We start from the raw sequence: 23,098 nt of genomic DNA on the forward strand, positions 1-23,098 counted from the left end.
AGAACATTTACAGAACTCAACCTCTTAAAACTAGCCTTACAGAAAAATAGACACGATAAAAAAGACATAATCAAAACAATCAATAAACATGCAAACAAGACAATGGTCTCTGATTTACAATCAGACGAAAGGATTCTCCGTTCTCCCATATGTCAAAGAAACAACAGATCGGATTGGCAGGATATTAAACAAACACAATATCTGAACTATCTTTAAACCACCCAAAAAAATAGGACAAATTTTAAGAAATCTTATAGATCAAACCTCTACTCATCTCCGAGGAGTATACAAAATACCTTGTTCTTGTGGGCAAGTATACATTGGAGAAAGCGGGAGAATTATCAACCTACGGATAAAAGAACACCAATATGATGTCAGACTAAAACACGTCACGCAATCAGCATTATCAGAACACAACATCGAAACAGGACATCAAATACTGTTTGACAAAATGACCACAATAGCCATTACATCATATTTTCCAAGAAAGTATAGAGAAACCATAGAAATACAAAAACATCCTAACAATCTAAATAGAGATAATAACTACAACATAAATAAAATATGGAAAACCATTCTCCCGGCTATTGAAGACTGACCCAATCCCCCCTCCCCTCTACCCTCAATTCTCTGCTTTCCCACCACTCCAACAAATAGCGTAATATAAAAGGAACGACCCGGAGGAACAGTATCAGGCTGCTCCTCGCTCTGATAAAGTGGATTGCACGAAACATTGACATTCAAAGAATGGATCTGGACACGGAGAAAACCCGCGAAACGCACAATCTTTATGTAAAATATCTTGTCAACTATTGATTTTTTGATATCACTACCTTAAAAATCATACGATTCGATTTAAAAAAGTGTACGTAATCTTCATATCTTTTTGACGCCTCCACTTAGAAAAAAAACAGCATGACCAAAATACGTCTCCCTCGAAATCTTCTACTTTCATTTAAAATATTTTTTTATATCATCAAAAATAAGCGAAATATTTCAAATGATCGATATTTCAAATGATGATTTAAGTGGCCACCCTGTATATTATATTAAAGCTTTATATAATGTGCCTTCCAACCAGCGACACAATGCAACACAGTGATCGTGTCATCTTTGTTTAATATTGGCAAACAACAAGGATGTAATGATCCATTGTGTGACACCGTGTCATTTGTGTCGCTTGATGGAAGGTACACATAATAAATTAATAAAAGGTACATAATAAATTAATAAAATATATTTAAAAATGTAATCATGAAAATAAAATTTTTGGGAGTTGTGTTTTTTTTCTCTCTTTAAGCACCTATTTAAAAGATTCATATTCTTGTTGCGTGCGTGTGCGTACATATCTATGTTGTGTGCATGTGCATGCGTGCGTGCTTCTGTTCTTGCGAGCGTGTATGAATGAGCATGATCGATCGGTCGGATAATTGTCGGATTGGATATTAATTGAATAATTAATTGGATAATTGTCCGATCGATTATGCTCATTTATACATGCTTACAAGACATACGCACGCACGCACGCACGCACGCACGCACACACGCACGCACGCACGCAAGCATGCATGCACGCAACATAGATAAGAATATTAATCTTTTAATAAATAGGTGCTTAGAAAGAGAAAACAACACCCTAAAAAATTCTTACAATTCTTTCTTATTGAAAGGACTGTACATTATAGAAACATTTTAGACATAAGGTTTTAATCAAGGGGTAATTGCAGAAATATTGCAATTATAATATTTCAAAGAAGATAGTCTCAGAAACATTACAAATATACAATTGAGACAGGATAGGTCCCTGCACATAACTGAAACTTTCCGCGCTATCAAGGATAATTTTGTCATTTTTATTTAGAAATCTTTCTTTTTATATCTCTAATGATTTTAAGTGAGTAATCCTTTCGATACAATTTTTATAAATTAAATCTTGCAATTATTGTAATGTATTTCTAATACTAATTATTATTGATTAGTATTATTATTGATCTTAAATGTTTACATGATTTAATAATAAAAATATTTTCTAATTAATTAGTTTTATCCTATAAGAGCAAAATATTCCTAGAATGTTATATAAATATTATTACAAATTTAAAACAATATTATAATATACGTAATTTGAGAATATTATGTATAATATAATATTTTTTAATATTATACCGCTTGTAGGATAGTTACATTATAAATTAGAACTTAATTGCAAAAAAGAAAAAAAATTAATGTTGTTTAAGAAACATTAATGTTGTACATCCGACAGTTTTCTATCATCGAAAGTATATTTTGAGATTAATCTTTATGTCAAATATCGACGTCATTTTTATCAATACACATCCTTAATACCATAGTGGAAGTGTATTAGGTGCACTCGTTTTCGAGATGAATTTCGTACCGTTGCGCATAATCAGATGCGGCCATTTTAAACATTTGCATCGCGGTAATTTTGAAGTGACACAAAGTGACATTTCGCGAAAATGACTACGTGTCAAATAAAAACATGCACAAATAGTTTTATAAAAAAAAGATGTAGAAATTTGCATTTTTTTCTAAATGATTATAAATTGTAAATTATATGAATTATTATAAATTATTGTTTTTATAAATCATAATTTTTTTTATATTTATATATTATTTATTATAAATTATACAATTAAAATTATTAAAATTATTTAATTAATTTATATTATTAAAACTTTTTATTTAATTTATTAAATTAATTATTCAAATACGATAAAGAAAGCCAAGATCGATAAAATTTTGGATGTTACAAATAATATATTATATATTCTTTTATTAAATCCATTTATTCCATATATAATTGCCGCTAACATTTGATTTCAACATAATCATTCCAAAACGCTAATAATCTCCCCTAAATTAAAATTCTTAATATATTTATATACCATGCAACGCGTTCTCTCTATACATCTCAGTTATTGTGAAGAATATTTCTGAAGCCTCGGTAGTCGAGCTGGCTAAGATACTCTTCCCGAAAAGTCTCAGACTGATTGACTTGAGAGATCTCAGGTTCGAATGCTGACTGAAGTGATATTTTTCGCAATAAATTTCTTACTTTCTTACTTTCTATCTTTCCAATTTAATTTAGAGGAGATTATTAGCGTTTCAGAATGATTGTGTTGAAACCGAATGTTATCGGCTCGCAATTATATCTGAAATAAATTGATTTAATAAAAGAATATATAATGTATTATTTGTAACATCCAAAATTTGACCTATCTTGGCTTCCTTTATTGTATTTGATGTATTCACATATACGGTCGTGCTTAAAATTCTTAATAAAATTATTTTTATTATTGCACAAGATAAAATTAAATTCATTATATTATAAATACATAAAATAATACTGACATAACGTCAACTTCAAATAATCGCGGTAACATGGCGGCTTCTGGATATCGCTTTTCTTATATTCAAAATGCGCAAGAGAACACATCTAATATATTTCCACCATACCTAATACAGTGAAATGAACGTGAACAAGGCAGAAACAAAGTAACGCAGGCATGCTGAGAATAATGGTAATAATAAATTCTAATTATCTTCGAAATAAGGATAAACGAATAACGGATGCTTGTAAGTTCTCTTTGTTGTACTTATGGTGACAATACGAATGATCCCTATCGAAAAAAATTAAATAGGAATCCCTATGGAAAATTTATATAGGATTTTATATGATTTCCCTTTAGGTAAAAAAATCATTGAAATGGATTAGACTCAAGTCGAGTCAATATTTGAAAAAAAAAATTATTCACATTTAAGACTTACACACTTTATTCTTAAGATATTTGCAGTGATTTTATTTAAAATTAATTATTTAAATTGGTTCTGAAAAACCCACTTTAGTAGGATTCGATTCTAAGACTTCTGAATAATGAGTTTCTTTCGTTATATGCTACACCACTTCTTCAATTAATAAGTGTTACTTATTGTTTACTTGAGTGCAGTATTGTTTACTGGAAGCGTAATTGTAAGTGGTTGTAGTTATAAGAACTAATCATAGTTAAATATAAAGAAAATAATTTCCTATGATTAGTCAATTCTTACAATTACAGCCACTTATAACTACGCTTGCGCAATTATAGAATGGGCTTTAAATAGCTCTAGTAAAGCTGGGCAATCCTGTATTTACAAGAAAACTCTTAAAAAAAAGAACTGCTATATTATATGTTTGCATAGCAGTATAAAATGTATATCTATAAATCAACAAAAAACATTTCATATCAAAGTGAAAAAATTAAAAAAATTTTTATATACACATTTATTTGTAGATATTTCGTAAAAATAAAAAGAAAAAAATAGAAATATGTAACATTATACTGTCTATATGTATCAGTTTTGTAAGATGCTCATTTTATAAGATGCTCATTTTTGCTTATTTTATAAAAAAATCAATTATTGCAAATTTGCAAATAGTTATTTATGTTTTTGAAGTATTATTTTCAAGACATATTGTTCAAAAATAAAATGGCATGACGGTATTAGTGATTCTTTATATTATATCTTTATATAGAATCTTCTATATTATAGAAAATAAAAAACGAGTTTGCTTTGTTACGACAAAAATATATGTATAACGCTCATAAAACAATCTTACATAGACATATCACGACTTCAAATAATTTTTGCGCTGATCGTCACATTGAGTTGCACATTTATCGAGTTGCCAATTTTTATCTTGAAAAACATTCCCATTTATTAATCTATTAAGTTATCCAACTTATCTATCAATCAATGACTAATGAATCGCGTTAAAAATGACGCGTCATGATATCTGTTTCAGTCTGACCCTGAGCATAGAGAGAAGCTCGCTAACTCGACTAAAAGGTACTTTGTGACTGGTTATTGACTGTTGTTTCTTCCTTTTTCTATCTCTCTCTTTCTCTCTCTCTCTCTCTCTCTCTCTCTCTCTACATGTATATGTATATATACACACATGTACACACAAACACCTTTGTGCACGCAATCGTTTCGTTGTACGCGCATATATATATATATATACCCATATGATATAATTATGTGTTAATTGCAAGAGAATGAGAAATTTATAAGTTCTTACATATTTTCAGATTCTACGCTTTCCAAATACAACGCATGCCCAAAATCGGAATATAAGATGCTTTCTATATTGAAATCTAATTTTGGACATGATGTTGTCTAGATTGTGTATTAACTACACCATATGTTTACATAATACATATATTGCAACAGATATAAAATTGATATATTATTTAGATATCTTATATTTGTCAAATTTATATTATTTTCAATCTTAAATTTACTTATTCCTTTGATAATAAACAATACGCTTTTAATTACATAAACGTTCATGCGGCCATTCATATACTCTGTATAGAGATATATCATCAAAATATTTATAAATATGTATATTTGGAATAGTTATCGAATTCATATAAGAACATATAAATTCTTGATAAAGAATAAGTATTTTGAAACTAGTATTAATGAAGTATTCATAACAAGAAAATTTTGTAGATTGCTGGATGTCGGTATATATATTATATAGTCATAAATGTCGTCTTGTGCATTCAAATTATATCTAAATATTTCCATCACGTGGAATTTGCTTACATTATAAATTGTGTCGAATCTCTTTTCGTCATCAGCCCCTTGACACTCGCCCATATATCGCATTATATCGTGTAGCTACTTAATGTCTGCAAACCGCTAGATGACACTAAGCGACTAAGCGCCCGGTTCCCGATCAACTGTTGTCTCTGTGCTCTCTGTGGGTGCGTTTGGAGAGACGCTATTCATGCTATTTAGCGTTATAAACTGTTCGCGGAGCTGCAGATAGCACACAAACACGATCATGACGTCACTAATGGTAGCGTGTTACGTCACACTGCGCGTTATCAACGCTATTCTTTCCGAGGTAGTGTATTGGTAGTGTTAGTGTTTACAGATCTGTGAACGATCCTAGCGTAGCGTTGGTAGCGTTTAACATTCGTCATAGTTAGATTAATGTTTGAGAAGATTCTGTTCTCGAGTGACACCAAACTTTTCTTTCTTTAGAATTTTGTAGAATAAATGTATGTATACGTAATGTGTGAATTCATGTTCCAAATTTTATCATAGTGAATGCAATCTCAATTTCAATCTTTGCAATTGATTTGCAATGAATTAACTTTTCAAAGTTTCTCTCAAAACAGAGTTCAACTTGTGTATTTGATTTCATTACAAATGTGAAAGTCAGAGGTATCTTGTTACTGGCGAGTTTCAATTCTCATGTACGGAAAAAAGTTACTATTGCGGTATAGCGCGACAGGGTATTTTGCGGATACTTAAGGTCTTTATTAGATGTAGATACGCTTCTTCTCAAATCAACAACGCATGTTTAAGGATTCTTCCTTTTATCTGATTAATTTTTTCAATGTAATTGTAATTTTTTGATCTAGTTTACATTGTTCACTCCGGCCTAGCGGCAAACCATCATAGAGATTACAATTGAGATTGTGTTTTGTTATTCACTAGGAGAAAATTAAAAATTTACGTTACATATACTTTATAAAACACTAAAAATTTAAATTACAGAGAAAAGTTGGTCGGAGAAAACAGAATCTCCTACATTAACTTAACTTCGACGAATATTAAATCTCTCTGATTAAATGCTACTAACATTACGTTAGTGAAGTTACGTGAAGTTTGCTAACACTATCGCGCTATTGGCTCCACGAACAACGTTGGTTGTGTTTGCGTCCATAGCGCGAATAGTGTTTCCTCGAAATGCATTCTGTGTCACTCGCATCACTCGTCTTTGCGGACTCTGCATGATGTGCATGCTTTACTGGGTTTACTGATAAATAATGACGTGACAGAAAAGTGTAAAATTAAAAAATTATGCCGCGTATAGCTCCAGTACTGTTGGATACGACAATAATAACGAGAAAGTTTTTTTCACATTTCCAAAGACGAAAATATAAAGAAATTGTGGCAGATAGCAATAAGAAGAAAAAATTTCAATTTAAATCATAAGCAGTCAATATGTGACCCATTTTATGAAATCTATTTATAACAAACAAGGAAGTATTGTTAGTGTGGTAAATTTCATAGATGATAAATTACAGTTTGTTATTAGCCGTCATTAGCTAGAGCTTTTAAAGATATTTGTAGTTAAGTAATTGATATTATAATTGATGTAAATGATATTATAGCATGTCCGGAAAGATCGGAGACATTGGAGAGATCGGGGACAAACTTTATTTGTTAACGAATAGTAAATGAAAAAGTTCATATAGTTTATATGTATATCCGAAAATGTACAATACTAATTAATAAATTATAAATGTTCAAAAATTTAAAAACAAAATTGTTTTCTATAATTCATTATATTGATCACTAACTCAGATACAAATAAGTTATTGTTTGCACGTTTTAACTATATACATCCTTTCCTATATTCCTATAATTTCTATTTATTGCAAAACAGCTTTAAGAGATTATGAAAAAGATCAGTTGTAAAAAAGTATTCAAAATGTACGTATTTACTGTTATTTTTAATGTTTTTAATATATAGTAGAAATGGTAGAAATATTTGAAAGAGTTTGATCAGTTTGACGAATAGAAAGCCTGCATTCTTGCAGAAATTTTAAGGCATTTATTACGATCATTACAATTATTATAACGATTGATGAAAAATTTTTGAATGTTTATAACTTTCAATAAAGTATTTACAGATAACAGTTTATATCGTTTATATGAACGATATGAACTTTCTTCGCCTACTCAACTTCATTAATACATTATATAAGTTTGGCGTTGGCTGGTTTGCCCCATCCTCCTTCCCTTTTTAAATATCCTATATAATACTAATAAAAAAAAATCATTGATTTTGTAACTACACCCATGATCTGGAATAGTTCAATGTTTATATTAATTGAACAGATTGAACATATAATTTGTTACTGTCGTTATTGTGATTTTTATGTTTTCTTAGTCTGCACGGTACAAAAAGCCCCGTTTAAGACAAAATGCTGTACCAAGTTATTTTTCTTGGACAGAAGAAGTTTAAATCAGTGATCAAAAAGAAGATTTATTTGATGAACATGTATCAAATATCGAAACAGATAACATTAGAGAGCAAAATGTATTATTATTATTATTATTATCGTTCAATAATGTCATAGATATTTAAAAAAAAAAATCAAAGTTTTACAAAACTTAAGTATGTTTAAGGTGTATATATAAATAATTATTTAATATTTTTAATGTTATATTGAAATAAAAATAAGTTACATTATATAGAAAATTTATTTTTCTCATATATTTATTTTTTTCCTTTTCCATTATTTCATTTTATGTAATTATATTTTATTATAATTGAATTATTTTAATGAAAAATAATTTTAAAAAATTTTTCTCTAATAAAAATTTTAATCATAAAATTAATACTGCATGCTGATAAAAAAATTACATATAAAGTACATATTTGATATCATACTATTTGAAAATTGTATATACAATAACAAGATTTACTTTTATATATTATAAAAATTATCAATTAACAATTGTATAATAATGGTTTATTAAATATACATTAACTCAATTTTTTAGAATCGCCGTATTTTAGAATATGCGGTAACTACAGAAATTAGCAATGATATTCCTTCTTGTTCGTCAAATATAAAAAAAATGGATCTTATACATATATATATAACTGGATGCTTAGTATACTAGCGCCACGCGGACATTACGTAGCCACGCGAACTAACGACTGTGCAGTGGGCTGGTCGTACTTTTCAATATTTGAAGGGGCAATTTTATACAATTATTTTATACAATTTATTATGTACATATATACATATACATACACCTTGTATACATACACAAATGATATTATATACAGTGAAGTCCAAAAAAGTCTCGAAACGACTAATTACCAGGTGTATGCATAAGTTTTTTCCGGTTTTTTAATAAAAAAAAAACACGTAATTTTCAAGGGAAATTAATTTTTTTTTATTCAAAATATTGGCCATCGGCTTTTACACATTTCGCCCATCTTTCAGATAATTTATGAATACCATGCCAGAAAAACTGCTTGTCTTTTGCGGCAAATCATTCGTCGAGTCATTTTCCAACTTCCTCGAAATTGCTGAAGTGCTGCTCTGCGAGCGCGTGCCCCATTGATGCGAAGAGATGATAGTCAGATGGCGCCAGGTCTGGGGAGTACGGCGGGTGCGGAAGGATGTCCCATCCAAATGATTTCAAGGTGTCTTTCACTGGTTTTGCTATGTGAGACGGCGCATTGTCGTGTAACAAAATTACTTTGCCATGTCTTCTGGACCATTCCGGTCGTCTTTCGATTAATGCGTAGTTTAAATTAATCATTTGTTGGCGATAGCGTTGTGTATTAACGGTTTCGCCGGGCTTCAAGAGTTCATAATACACAATACCGCTCTGGTCCCACCAGACACAGAGCATGGTCTTCTTGCCGAAGCGATTTGGTGATGGATCGGCTTCGCCAGGTGAAAGCCACGATTTTTTCCGCTTCGGGTTTTCAAAATAAATCCATTTTTCGTCACCCGTCACAATTCGATGCAAAAATGATTTCCTTTCGTAGCGTTGAAGCAGCATTTCACAAGTGACTTTGCGATTTTCCATTTGATGTTCATTCAAATTGTGTGAGACCCATTTACCGAGTTTATTGATCTTTCCCATTGCTCGTAAACGTCTGCTGATTGTTTCTTGTGATACATGTAATGCTTCTGCTAATTGCCGTTGAGTTTGAGTTGGGTCTTCATCCAATAACTCCTGCAATTGCTCGTCTTCGCATTTTTGTGGTACCAGAGCGCTCACTGTCTTTCACATTGAAATCACCATTTTTAAATTGTCGAAACCATGTCTCACATGTTCTAATCGATGGAGCGTGTTCACCATATGTTTCTACCAGCAAACGATGACTTTCAACAGCCTTTTTCTTTTGATTAAATAAAAAAAGAAATGCGTGCCGCAAATGTTCTTTTTCAGGCACAAAACTCGACATGATCACTGAACGATAAAACAAAGACGTTAGTTTTTGGCGAACTCAACTTGTGTGTGTTTACTCAACTTGTTTGTAGTTAAATGTCAGACGAACAAAATGGCGTGTCAAATTAATACGCTGCGTACTTTTCGCTGGCGCCATCTCTTAGTTAAACCGGAAAAAACTTATGCATACACCTGGTATCTCAGAAAGTATTGGTTTATTGGAAAAATTTTTCAGATAAAATTGTAAGATTTAAAAAGATCTATTTATTGATCTTATTGGATCTTCAGTTGGACCTTGGATGGCGTCGCCAATGTCAAGTTAAGGTCACATTGATTTTTTAAAATAAAATATTCCATTTTTATTCCATAATCTAATAGCTGGTATCAAAAGCTTTTCAAAACACTACAAAAAATTATTTTTATTAAGTACTTTTCGATATAAAGCTTAAAAGTTACAATATCGCTATCATTAATATTACCTAAGGTGTTCAACCGACGAATAAAATCTCTTGGATATTGTTCAAGGTCATATTTTGGATAATATTTGTCAAGATCAAGGTCATTGGAGAATCGAATCATTGCGCGATGTGAACCTGGCGAACAACTTTATCAAAAATAAAAATGGTATCGCGTTTATACTTCGTTTGTACGTATATCTGTTTCTATCGATCATTATTTCGTTTGTACCTCAAACAATAAAAAAAAGTAAGTGAATTATAAAAAATGGCGAGCGCGCAATAAGATTTTTTTATGCCATTCGAAAAAGAATCATTTGTACCTGTTGCTACCTCTTTCATTTTCGTTTGTACCTCAAAGGGTTCAGAGACATAGTGTTTTTCAAAATTTCGGAAATGCGCCAAGAGAGTAAGTCGGTCATTTTAAAAGATATCGAAATCGGCCTGAAAATTTCCAAGATCTGAAGGATTTTTAGTCTTAGGCAGATAGCAAACTTCCACGAATTAGGGAAAATTTTGTTTTATAAACTGAAATTAAAAATATGTGTTAATACAAATAGGATAAGGTAAAGTCATTATGAGAGGATTACGTGAAATATTATTACGACCAATGGCAGAAGATTTATTGCTTTGCAGAGCTTGAGGTGTAATTCAAATAAAATTCATTCAAATAAAATTTCGAGTCATCGTAAATCTCATCACCAAAGTAGATGCTCGTTGAGGTCATGGATTTTGTAGGCACCCCAGCAAAAAACTTGTTTAGGTCTTCAACAGAGAAGAACTTTTGTCCGTAGATCTCTGCCTAATCAAACCGAGGTATTTCAACTTATTTCAGATGGCATTAGGCTCGTTAAGATCGTTGAAAATGTCACACTAATAAGAACATTTGGCTGCTCGCACTATCGATGTGCCTTATTCCTAAACTCCCTGTAATGTTTATAGTTGATATCGGTTTTGTGATTTCTCCACTTTCTACGAACCAAGTCTCTCTCTCTCTCTCTCTCTCTTTCTCTCTCTCTCTCTCCCCCCTCTTTCTCTCTCCTCCTCTTCCTCCCCCTCTCTCTCTCATAATTCTTTTAATATTATTTGTGAGCCAGGATGCTAATAGATGCTTAGATTTCATTATTCTGAACAGAGATCATAGCAGTTAAGTAAATTTTTATTTAAAAGTTCAACGATATTACTAATATCATAGGATTCAAAGACAGCACTTCAGTTGCATGAGTCCAAATCCATAAGAAAGTTGTCGGCATCAAAGTTTCGAAAATCTCTGACTGTCTTGCGTGAGCAATTCTCCACTTTTATAGGTAATATCTATCAAATTGTGGGCAGATAGGAAATAAACATCCCTTTGATTGAAGTCGACAAGCTTCTCACTGTCATCGATAATACAAAGAATCAGTCAGATCGAAGATCGACGAATGTGGTGCGTAGGCTCGTAGGGCACCACATATAAATTTGAAGATGATACGAAAGATAAGATTTGTTCTGAGTCAAAAGAGAGAATGTGCACATCGACATTAAAGTCTCCAAAAATGATCGAATGCTTGTAGGCAGATTGAATGCTGCAAACAGATCGGTAAATAGATTGAAAAAGTCGGAGAGATATTCACAGTAAGACAGTTTATACATAATCGTAAGCAGAAACTCACTGCTAGCACCAGGACTTCTGTTAGCAGATACTCAGGCCTACCACGCACCTCCCGATTCTCGCAGAACACGAGACCGTAGCAAATTAGAGATGAAAATTGCTTAGAGATGAAAATGCTCACCTTTACCGACTCTATCACATCTGAAAAGTTGGTAATCTGACAAGGATACCGCCCGATCGAAGAGTATAGGTTCTAGCTAGGATTCAGAAATACAAATAACGTCGTTTTCTCAGAGTCCGAAGATTTGAATTCAAGAAATGAGCAGGCAACGATTGACAGTTAATATGACACATTAGTATATAATCAGATGACGTTCTTTGAGAACTCTTAGACATAGTTAACGCTTCTTTTTCTTATCCTCGAGTCTTCTCCGAAAAATAGGACAGTTCCTGCTATCAAGTGCTATCAAGTGCAACACCGCAGTCCATCGCTTGCAATTTACACATACGAGAATTCATTTTTCTTTGTATAATACAATCCTTCGTTTCGTGCTCATCCGAACATTGGCCACAAAATGAAGAGGATGTACATTTATTAATGAAATGAGCGAAAGCCGAACATTTAACTCTGAATGACTCTGATGTAATCAAACTTCGCAGACATTATTATTATAGTCAATGAACAGTTGTCTTTCCCTCATTACATAATAACTCTAAATTTCAAGAATGGTTTTTAGGTAACATAGCTGATTGACCTTTTACTATTCTTGGTTGGAAAGATATAAATAATTTTCAGTTGAGACAAGTCAATATTTCTTAGATTTAAGGCCAGAATTTCGGACTTCAGTTTTTCCTTTGATGGACTAGTCGACACGCTGCGAACCAATAATCTTGGATTAAGCTTGCATTCATTTAGATTGCACGGTCAAGCCAATTTCATTCAAGGCAGCATTCTCCATCTTCCGTAAGTCGATCGACAGTGCCTCGATATAAACGCCCTTATTAGGAGCCAGAATGATTTCTTGATCTTTAGATTGAAATCCGATGGTTTAGTACCCTAATAAAACTTATTTAATAAAGCAGTCGACAGTTCAAAGAATGCCTCTTTACAAACACGAAATGCTGATTCAATTAGAGACTTCCTCTCCAATGATTCCTTGCTTGATAACAATATTTTAGATCAAGTACCGTTACGTAAACAATCTTAACATAGAGAGTAACATTAATATAAAACTCATGTAACATTAATATAAAACTTAGCTTAGGGAAAAAACACAGAGTTCCGGTTTCTACAAACTGTTTAAAAATGAGAAGAGACTGGGATCTCTAGATACCAGAAGTTTTGAGTCTTGCTGGAACTTTGACGTCCAGAGAATTCGAAACGGTGTTTTGAGGTATATTCATAACAATACCGGCAGAGCCATCCGTTGAGTCAGATAAATTTGATGGTGAGACTTGACTGCCGTGGAAGTCTCGCCATCCGAAACTCTGTATCGACAGACGTTGAGCCAATTGAGTGATAGGACACATGCGCAAAGTGAATGGCAGTAGCAATCCTCAGATCCAATGTAAAAGAAAATTCGAGCATCGAGATTTCTCAGAAATAACCGAATTCTGTTCAGAAGATCAGAACACTCAAACATCAAATAAGAGATGCTTTGATACACTAAGACTGCAACAAAAATATCCCGTGGGGCAAGCACAGCAGAAAATAATCGACAAAAGCAGAGCTTTCAGAAAACACATCCGAATATACTCACTTGCTGATCAAGAAGAACATATATATACATTTTAATATCCGTGCTATTATCCCTGAAAAACTGTGAAAAACGGAGTACGATCTCATAAATATAGACAAAATCTATGCAGTAATCGCAGCTGTAAGCAATGGTAAGCAAACTGAAGCAAATTAAAATATTGCAAATATTTCCTGCACAGTTCATTTTTTTTTCTTTTTCTCTTCAACGTGAAAAGAAAAAGAGGGAACTATTCAAAAAGTTTAGTTAAAAAGCCTTGGAGGACCTTAGGTCATCATTAGACATCCATAATTTTTAATTTCCTCGCGAATTCCAAGTGACGCTTTCCTTTCTCACTAGAGAGCAACTTGTAGGGCCTGTGACGAATATTCTGGAACGTTCAAACTACTAGCTAACGATTAAAATTTAAAAAACAAAAATTTAGTGGTGTTTAATCATAAATACGACAGCAAGTCCATAACCATGCATCATACATTTAAAGTAAGAGCATAATATATTTTTATAATTATAATTTGAAATAAAAGCATAATATATTTTTATTATGCATTTAAATGAAATTGATGAAAAATGTCGGACCAATCACAAACTGGGGAGAAAGTGACCAGACTCTAACTGGAGGGTCTCTAAGAAGACGAGGGGAGACGAGACACGCTAACTTCTCTGTGCGACATCGGTTAATTAACCATAATATTTTCTCCTCCATGGTCGTGAATCAATCCCTCGATAACGAACTATTTTTTTTTCTCGAGCTATGTGAAGATTTTTCCATTCTGCACAGTAGAATCTACTAAATACTTGTAAAATATTGTTACCCGTGACTGATGGGCTTGCATAAGAGAGAGAGAGGGGGAGGGGAGGGCGGGAGAGAGTACATATGCGCAAGGCTAGGCCAAATTCATGAATTTTGTATTTGTAATACGAAATATTATTATATTTATTTTATATATATATATATATATATATATATATATATATATATATTATCAATCTTATAATAAGTACTCTAAATGGACTGCATCGGTAACGTACAATAAGAAGGGCTGTCATACAATGAAATAAATGTATTATAGCATTCCATTTAAAAAAATTAGTTGACTTTCAAATATCCTAAACGCTTTTACTCATAAAATAATTGTTTCCACTATATGATATCCCCCTTTACAATAAACACATCAGTATAAACTACTTTTTCATATATCTTCTTTCGCTAATAATTAAATTTGTCACTTTACATCAGTGCTCGAAATTAGTTGCTCATTTCGGGCAGATTCCTGAGGCGACCTCCTCTACCACTCGGGACTCGGCGGTCGAGCCCACTTGACGCTGTGCCTTAGGAGCGTCGCGATACAAAAAGTATGCTGGAAGCATATCTTCCGGCAAATATAATATCATTAAAATATTTTCTTTCCTACATGATTTTTATTTTAATATTTAAATTTTTTATTATTAACATATTATAGTTACAGTTTTTGTGGTAACGCCGGGTCACTAAGCTTGAATTTCCGCTTTAGTCACCGTGCGATCTGCCAGGGCCATCCTGTGAATGCACCGATCTTCTCTGTCCCTAATTAATCGGAAGCTTCCGCTCTTACGAAAAAAACCCTCAATTTTGGGTGTTAAACACTCAAAAAGAACACTCAAATATGCGTGTTAAACACTTAAAGAAACACTCAAATTTGGGTGTGATTTCAGACCGTCAAAGATCATCAAAAACTGAAGGTTACACCCAATCTGAGTGCGTAACCTTCACTCTATGCATTTACACCCGTAACAATTGAATTAACGCCAAAAGAAAACCATCAAAATAAATGACTCTATTTTAAAAATTAATTAATTCTGTTTTATTGATAAAATAATATTATTGATCTGTATGTTATTCCGGAATATGCACGACAAAATTATAATTAAAAGAACGCTTTCTCCCTTATTTGAGAATTAATTTGAAACCTAACATTCGTCGCATGGATCAGCTTGTCGGAATATTAGGTCAGGGAAACGAAAGAGATTCGAATGGGTGAAAGAAGGCACTTACAAAATAACAAGAAATAATACAAAAGAAAGTACAATAAGTATTTATTTCTAAACAACATGATAAATTGATACTTAAATAACAAATAAAGTAAGACGAGACGAGAATACAGTAATCGGATATATATTAGGTGTTGGAATTAATTCGTAGCGTTTTTTAATGAAAGAATGTTATTTATTTCACATGAGCATTAAAAAATACATTAATGAAAGTACTTCCATCACTTGTAAAACGCTACGAATTAATTCCAACATCTAATATATATATATATATATATATATATATATATATATGAGGTCTGTTCAAAAAGTATCGCGAATTTTGAATTTCCATGGGTTAAGTATATTCGATTTTCGATTTTTTTGTGGCGTTATGTTGGTACTCATGTCTCTCACTTATGCCGACAAGTTCGGCCATTTTGAATGTTCAGTTAATTTTTGACAGCTGCTTTGCTTGCACGTGTTTTGGCTCGTCTTCGATTTTTGCCTATTCCAAAAAATGGATCAAAGAATCTGTATCAAATTTTATGTGAAAAACAAAAATTAAGTGCGCGGACACATTCCGAATGTTGACTGTGGCATATGATGAAGCTACCTTGGACCGAAACAACGTTTATCGGTGGTACAAAATGTTCTCAGAGGGCCGAGAAGATGTGAACGAAGACGAAGAGCGTGCCGGACGTCCGTGCACGTCAACAACAGACGAAAACATTGATGAAGTGAAGAAAATAGTATTGGCCAATCGTCGAATCACCGTTAGAGAAGTTGCTGAGGACCTAAACATATCGATTGGCTCATGCCATTCGATTTTTACCAATGATTTTGGGCATGAGACGGGTCGCCGCGAAATTCGTATCAAAATTGCTCAATTTCGAAAACAGCATCGCATTAACATTGCTTGTGCGCGAATTGTTGGCCAAAAACAACACATTAATGATGCCGCAGCCACCGTATTCCCCAGATCTGGCCCCCTGTGACTTTTTCTTGTTCCCGAAATTGAAGAGGCCCATAAAAGAACGACGCTACGCTACGATTGAGGAGACGGCATCGAAGGAGGAGCTGAACAAGATCACAAAAAATGATTTTTTGAAGTGCTTCGAGGATTGGAAAAAACGTTGGCACAAGTGTATAATATCTGATGGGGATTACTTTGAAGGGGACAAAATAGATATTCATGAATAAGTAAATAATTTTTGAAAAAACACAAAATTCGCGATAGTTTTTGAACAGACCTCGTATATATATATATATATATATATATATATATATATATATATATATATATATACATAGGGTGTCCCATTTTAATCGATCATCTCAAATATCTCTTGAACAGTGCATTTTAAGGAAAAATGTTTCAAATAAAAGTTTTGGGACTTTGAAGGATACATAAGATGGTGCCATTGGTTTAATCTTAGGTGACTCATCAAGGTCACTTTGACCTGTCAAAAGATATTTGACGTGATCGATTAAAATGGGACATGTATGTATGCGTGCGTGTGTGCGTACGTGCATGTAATAAGAATAATCGGCGGTAATAATTTCTTACAATATGCATAGTTATCGGTTTTTGCAATGAGGCACGCCAATGTAAGACAAAGATTTTTGGTCGTCGCTGAATTCGACACAAATCGATTCGGACGTGAGTCTCTCCAGTAATGCTTTCTGGTATAATAGCATGATAACGCGGAACGCGGATACTAGCGCAGTAATCGACATATAATATTGGACGGAACATACGGCCTCTGTTTGATTTTTCGTCTTGACGGACCTAGAAAGAGTAAGATAATTAAGAGAGCACAAAACTCTCATTCTACTTTTATCCTATTGTCGAATTATGTTTCAAGAGAAGGAGGACAGTATTCTTTAAAGTCAGGAGTATTGACATCACAGTATTGACTGATACTAATGCAGTACGATAATTCTAAACTTACATCATTAATTATTAGATACAAAATAAAACTTGAAATATGATTTCTATGTGTATTTTGTGCAAAAGTAACACTCTGAGTACAAATGTATCAACTTAATGCCTCAGGACCATTGATTACATGATTCACTACTACTCCCGTAGTTGCTCTATCTCTTTCTAGGTTTGCCAAAATGATTTCGATGCTAATGTTCCGTTCAGTATTATATGTCGATGTTACGGTACGCTAGTACGGGTGCAGCGCGACAGCGCGGATCGTGCGCTGTGTCGCGGTTTGAAATGCATCTAAGGCATACCGTAGTGTAAGTTTACTTTGCGATCGATAGCTGAGAACATTCGATAGCAGAGGCGAAGAACACTCCACTCCTTTTGCTCCTCGCATCGTGTATAAAGATCGGAATTTGTTTTTCGATTATCACCCAACGATAAAACACTCTACCTTCTTGTTTTGTTGACCCGGTTGAGCGGAAACAGCGAAAGCCGATTTCGAACGATGTTGAGAACATTTAACGGAACGTTTAAGCGAACCCTATTGCTCTACCCTATTGCTGGTATCTTCACTCCCAGGACTCGTTATCGACCGGATTCTTGAATCAGGATGCTCACGTAGCGGATTAGGGTTGCTAGCATGCTTGCAGGATTTGGATCGTAGGCAGGATCGTACCAGGCAATAAGCTGTTCTAATAAAATAAATTGTCTTTTATACTCGGCAAATTTTGCCAGCGCCGCGGTCTCATTAGAGTTCGGTTCGGTTCGCGGATTCCCGCCGATTTGTATTCGCACGTGCTTATCTATACGAGATATTTCACGAGGGGCAGCAATCGGTGGTATTCGGTCGCTTTTGCGTGACTTCGGTACCTGTGCACGTTCTATTTTAATTTAACGGGAAAGATGCTGTTCTCGGAAATGCATCGTTACAAATTTTCTTAATGCATCGTTTCTATTTTTCTAAGCGGTCACCCATCCAACCTCAGCCAACGAGCTTAACCTCTGCAATCGGGAACTGCTTCGATGATCCAAGAACACTGAATGTTAGTGAATATATAACTGTGACATATCTCAATAGGGCTGTGTTTGGAAATCATCTGGGTATCCTCGTGTATTTTATCCTTGTTTCACTTTGAATGAACAACAAGAACAAAACGATATATGGGGGCATTCGAATGATGTTTGATGGTAAACACTTAAATTTGAGTATTAACACACAAAATTAAAGGTTTTTTTATCGTAAGGACGGACTCCGGTACCAAAGTAGTCTTCCCGGGACCATTGTTACCAATAATTGTACATAGTAAAGACGTCACGACGCATTTTTGCCGTGATATCACGAAATGATAATCCGCTTTCGAAATGGGTTAATTATCGATGTACAATTTGTTGTCGTCTTTGAGATATTTTGTACAGTCATATCACACATTATCATAGCCTTTCACAATGATACTAACAACTCCATACGTGTCTAATGGAAAATTCCATTCAGTATTTGTCATAATGCTATACTCGCATCCTATGAGTTATGACTTTGTAACTGATATCAGTGTAATAACTCATGTAATCAAACATTCTGTATAACTTTCATTCACCTAGCTTCTTTTTGGTGTTGAGATTTCAATTTCCGTCAGTGTTATATGTATACACATACGTGTATATGTATATATATATATATATGTATGTATATATAAGGCGTATAACTTTGCTTATACCGTTTTTTTCCGAAATTCGAGGCTTTATTAAAAACGTAAAAAACTGGTTATACATTTATGATTCAAAGTCCATCGCTGGCCACTACTTTCTCCCATCTTTCGGGCAGCGTACGAATCCCGCGTCGAAAAAACTAGTCATCTTTTGAGGCGATCCACGAATCGATCCAATTTTTTACTTCTTCATAAGACTGGAAGTGTTGATCAGCCAGGTCGTGTGCCATTGATCGAAACAAGTGATAGTCAGAGGGAACAACGTTTGGAGAATACGGCGGGTGAGGTAGGACTTCCCATTTCAACGTTTCCAAGTACAGGGTCCATTATAAAAGTAATGCGCATTTTCTGGGAAAAATAGATTTATTGATCGTAGCAGTACAAATGCTCAAAATTCTTTAAAATACTCTCCCCCTGATTCAATACACTTGCGGAGACGTGTCTGCCACGCCTGGAAGGCACGCTGAAACTCCTCGACGGGAATGTCTCTTAGGAACGTTGTAACATGCTTTTGGATGTTTTCCATGGACTCCCAATGCTTTCCTTTCAGCTCTCTCTTCAGACGGGGAAACAAAAAAAAGTCGCACGGAGCCAAGTCGGGACTGTAAAGGGGCTGGGGGACCACCGGGGTGTTGCTCCGGGCCAGGTAGTTGGCAACAATGAAGGCCGTGTAGTTGACAGTTTCTCCCTGCAGTACAAACTCAAAATGGACGATTCCTCGGACGTCAAAAAAGACAATGAGCATCGTTTTGATGCGAAACTTGCTCATTCGCGCTTTCTTGGGGCGGGGGAATGATTTTGAGTGCCACTCGCTGCTCTGCCTTTTCGATTCTGGGTCGTACTCGAACATCCAAGATTCGTCTCCGGTTACGACAGAGTTAAGAAAATCCGGCTCATTTTGAATCCAACAATTCTTGACAGCGCCAAACTCGAAGTTCTTTCTGATCTTCCGTCAACACTTTCGGCACAAGTTTCGCGCAGACCCTGCGCATTTGCAGATTCTCCGTCACTATCCCATGTACCGCAAATGTGGACATGTTTATGGTGTCAGCGATGTACTGAATGCTCAATCGACGGTCGGAAGGCAAAACTTCGCACATACGATTCACGTTTTCGTCGGTTCTGGCCGTTGTTGGGGGTCCGTCGGCGACCTCCTCCCGGCCCTCCTTGAACGCTTTGTGCCACCTCCCGAACTGTGACCTTGAAATGCAGTCCTTGAAGGCCTCTTGAAGCATCTGGAATGTTTCGGTTGCATTCTTTCCAAGTCGCACGCAAAACTTGATGGCGTATCGCTGTTCAAGCGAACGCTCCATCGCGCCGTATTACAAAGTCGAAAAACACACTTCACGCGGAGGCACGTCTTTCCACTCAGACTGCTCGGAGCAAACTGGCGACCGGCTGCCTTGGAAGGGCAGACCCCCCATCACATTTCCCGACCCATTTTACCCCGCTGCGATGGATATTCGCGTCACAATAAAATCATGCGCATTACTTTCATAATGGACCCTGTATGTCTTGACCACTTTCCCAACATGGGATCGAGCATTGTCATGCTGCAAAATCATTTTATCGTGTCTCTCGTTGTATTGCGGCCGTTTATCTTTCAATGCTCGGCTTAAACGCATCAATTGCGTTCGATACTGATCGCCTGTGATTGTTTCAGGCGGTTTTAACAGCTCATAATATAATATACTACGCCGAGCTGGTCCCACCAAATACAGAGCATGATCTTGGAGCTGTAAATATTCGGTTTGGCCGTCGATGTGGAAGCATGGCAGGGAACTCCCCATGATTTTCTGCGCTTGGGATTATCGTAATGAACCATTTTTCATCCCCAGTCACAATGCGATGCAGAAAGCCCTTCCGTCTTTGCCTTTCAAGCAGCTGTTCGCAAGCAAACAAACGCCGTTCAACATCTCTCGGCTTCAACTCGTACGACACCCAATTTCCTTGTTTCTGAATCATTCCCATGGCTTTGAGACGTTTTGAAATGACTAGTTGAGTCACTCCTAATGATCATTTTAACCAATTCTTTTTGATTTTGACAAGAGTCTTGATCAAGTAATGCCTCCAATTCTGCATCTTCGAAAACCTCTCTTCCACCGCTATGCTGGTCTTCGACGTGAAAATCACCGTTCTTGAAGCGTTGAAATCATTTACGACACGTTCTTTCACTAATAGCGGCTTCACCATAAATATTTGAGAGCATTCGATGAGCCTCAGCCGCAGATTTCTTCATATTGAAGCAGAAAATTAAAACCTCCCACAAATGACGAGAATTTGGCTCGTAAACTGACATTTTCAATTGAGAATAACTTTATGATGCAGACATAAATCGATTAATGTTTCTATGGGGTTATGTTGACAGATGCCCAAGTTTATTGTGTGACGTCTATGATCTATTTATTTCGATCACCACTTATCGCTAAAGCCATCTATACGAAAAAGGTATAAGCAAAGTTATATCTATATATATATATATATATATATAGAGGGTGTCCCAGAATGACCGCCAATATTTCGTACGTAGATAGATTGGATTAAACTTTAGACGGAGTTAAAAAATCCTTTACCATTTTACAATTTTTGCAATAACAAACAGTTATGCAATAACAAACAAAAAAAGTTAACAAAATATTAATAAAAAATCGTTGAATATTTATTTTTAATAATTTTTTACTTGAGTACTATCAATTTTACAAAAAAACAGTAAGAAACAAAAATTACTTATTTTCTTCTTATAGAATTAGAATTTTTTCAGAATTTTTTACTTTTTGATACTGAATTTTTTTTATTGGCAACCATTTTTAACAATATGAGAAAATGCGGTACTGAGAAATACACTCACACACACACACACAGAGAGGCGCGTACGCGCACACGCACACGCACACGCACACGCACACGCACATAGACACACTGCAACTACATTAATGAGCATGGTGCAACTTCACAATTAAGGTTATTCCAGATTTTCACAGATAATAATTGACATTTGATACTTATATTAGAATAGACACTACATTAAATAATTCCGAAAATTCATATTACTTTCACTCACAACACCAGTAATTGGGCGCTAGGCATGAGAGAGCCACTCTTTGGAATTAATGGAAATATATTCCAAAATAGGCTCAAAATAATCATGAACATCGATTCTTATAATCGACTGTTTAGCTACGATATTGGCAAAGGAGAGAGGATGATTGGATAATTGGAGAGGGACTAGAGTATAGCTGCAATAAATTATACAGAGGTTAATAACAAAAAATAACAAATATATTTTATCAATCTTCAATACTCGTTTATAGATGTTTGCTAGGATTACAGCAATGATACGCGATAGAAAAGCGTCAATGTTTCCTCGTCAAGTTCTCAATAGCGCGATAATGAATAAAGAAAGTTCTCGGTGGCAAGAGCTTATGCTGTAAAAAGAGCAATTCTTACATTCATATCAGCGGTAGTTAGCTAATTCTATCACCAAGATAAGAAGGTGGCTATTGAACTGTAGTAAACATGGCATGAGCTCAACCGCGAGGATTTCGAACAATTTTAACGGAATTTGGGATACTAATAAAAAACGCGAGAACACTCCCTGCCAAAAACGATCGATTAAAACCGATTAAAATGTAATC

At 34.5% G+C, this 23,098-nt stretch overlaps 2 protein-coding genes across 16 annotated transcripts in view; one reads left to right on the top strand and one right to left on the bottom strand.

Annotated features, from left to right (window-relative positions):
- Window positions 1-12,781, bottom strand: part of LOC105148628 (uncharacterized) — a 53,403-nt gene extending 40,622 nt beyond the window's left edge. For all 7 annotated transcript variants that reach the window (XR_846475.2, XR_015546448.1, XR_015546449.1 and 4 more), the window contains exon 1: window positions 5,614-12,781. The gene's annotated coding sequence lies outside the window, so the exon portion shown is untranslated. The remainder of the gene's footprint in view (window positions 1-5,613) is intronic.
- The window catches only part of NfI (Nuclear factor I), a 380,015-nt gene that overhangs the window by 183,178 nt on the left and 173,739 nt on the right, over window positions 1-23,098 (top strand). The window lies entirely within an intron of this gene.

Source organism: Acromyrmex echinatior, chromosome 1 (assembly GCF_024713525.1).
Source record: "Acromyrmex echinatior isolate Ae372 chromosome 1, ASM2471352v2, whole genome shotgun sequence".
In the NCBI taxonomy this organism is placed as follows: Eukaryota; Metazoa; Arthropoda; class Insecta; order Hymenoptera; family Formicidae; genus Acromyrmex; species Acromyrmex echinatior.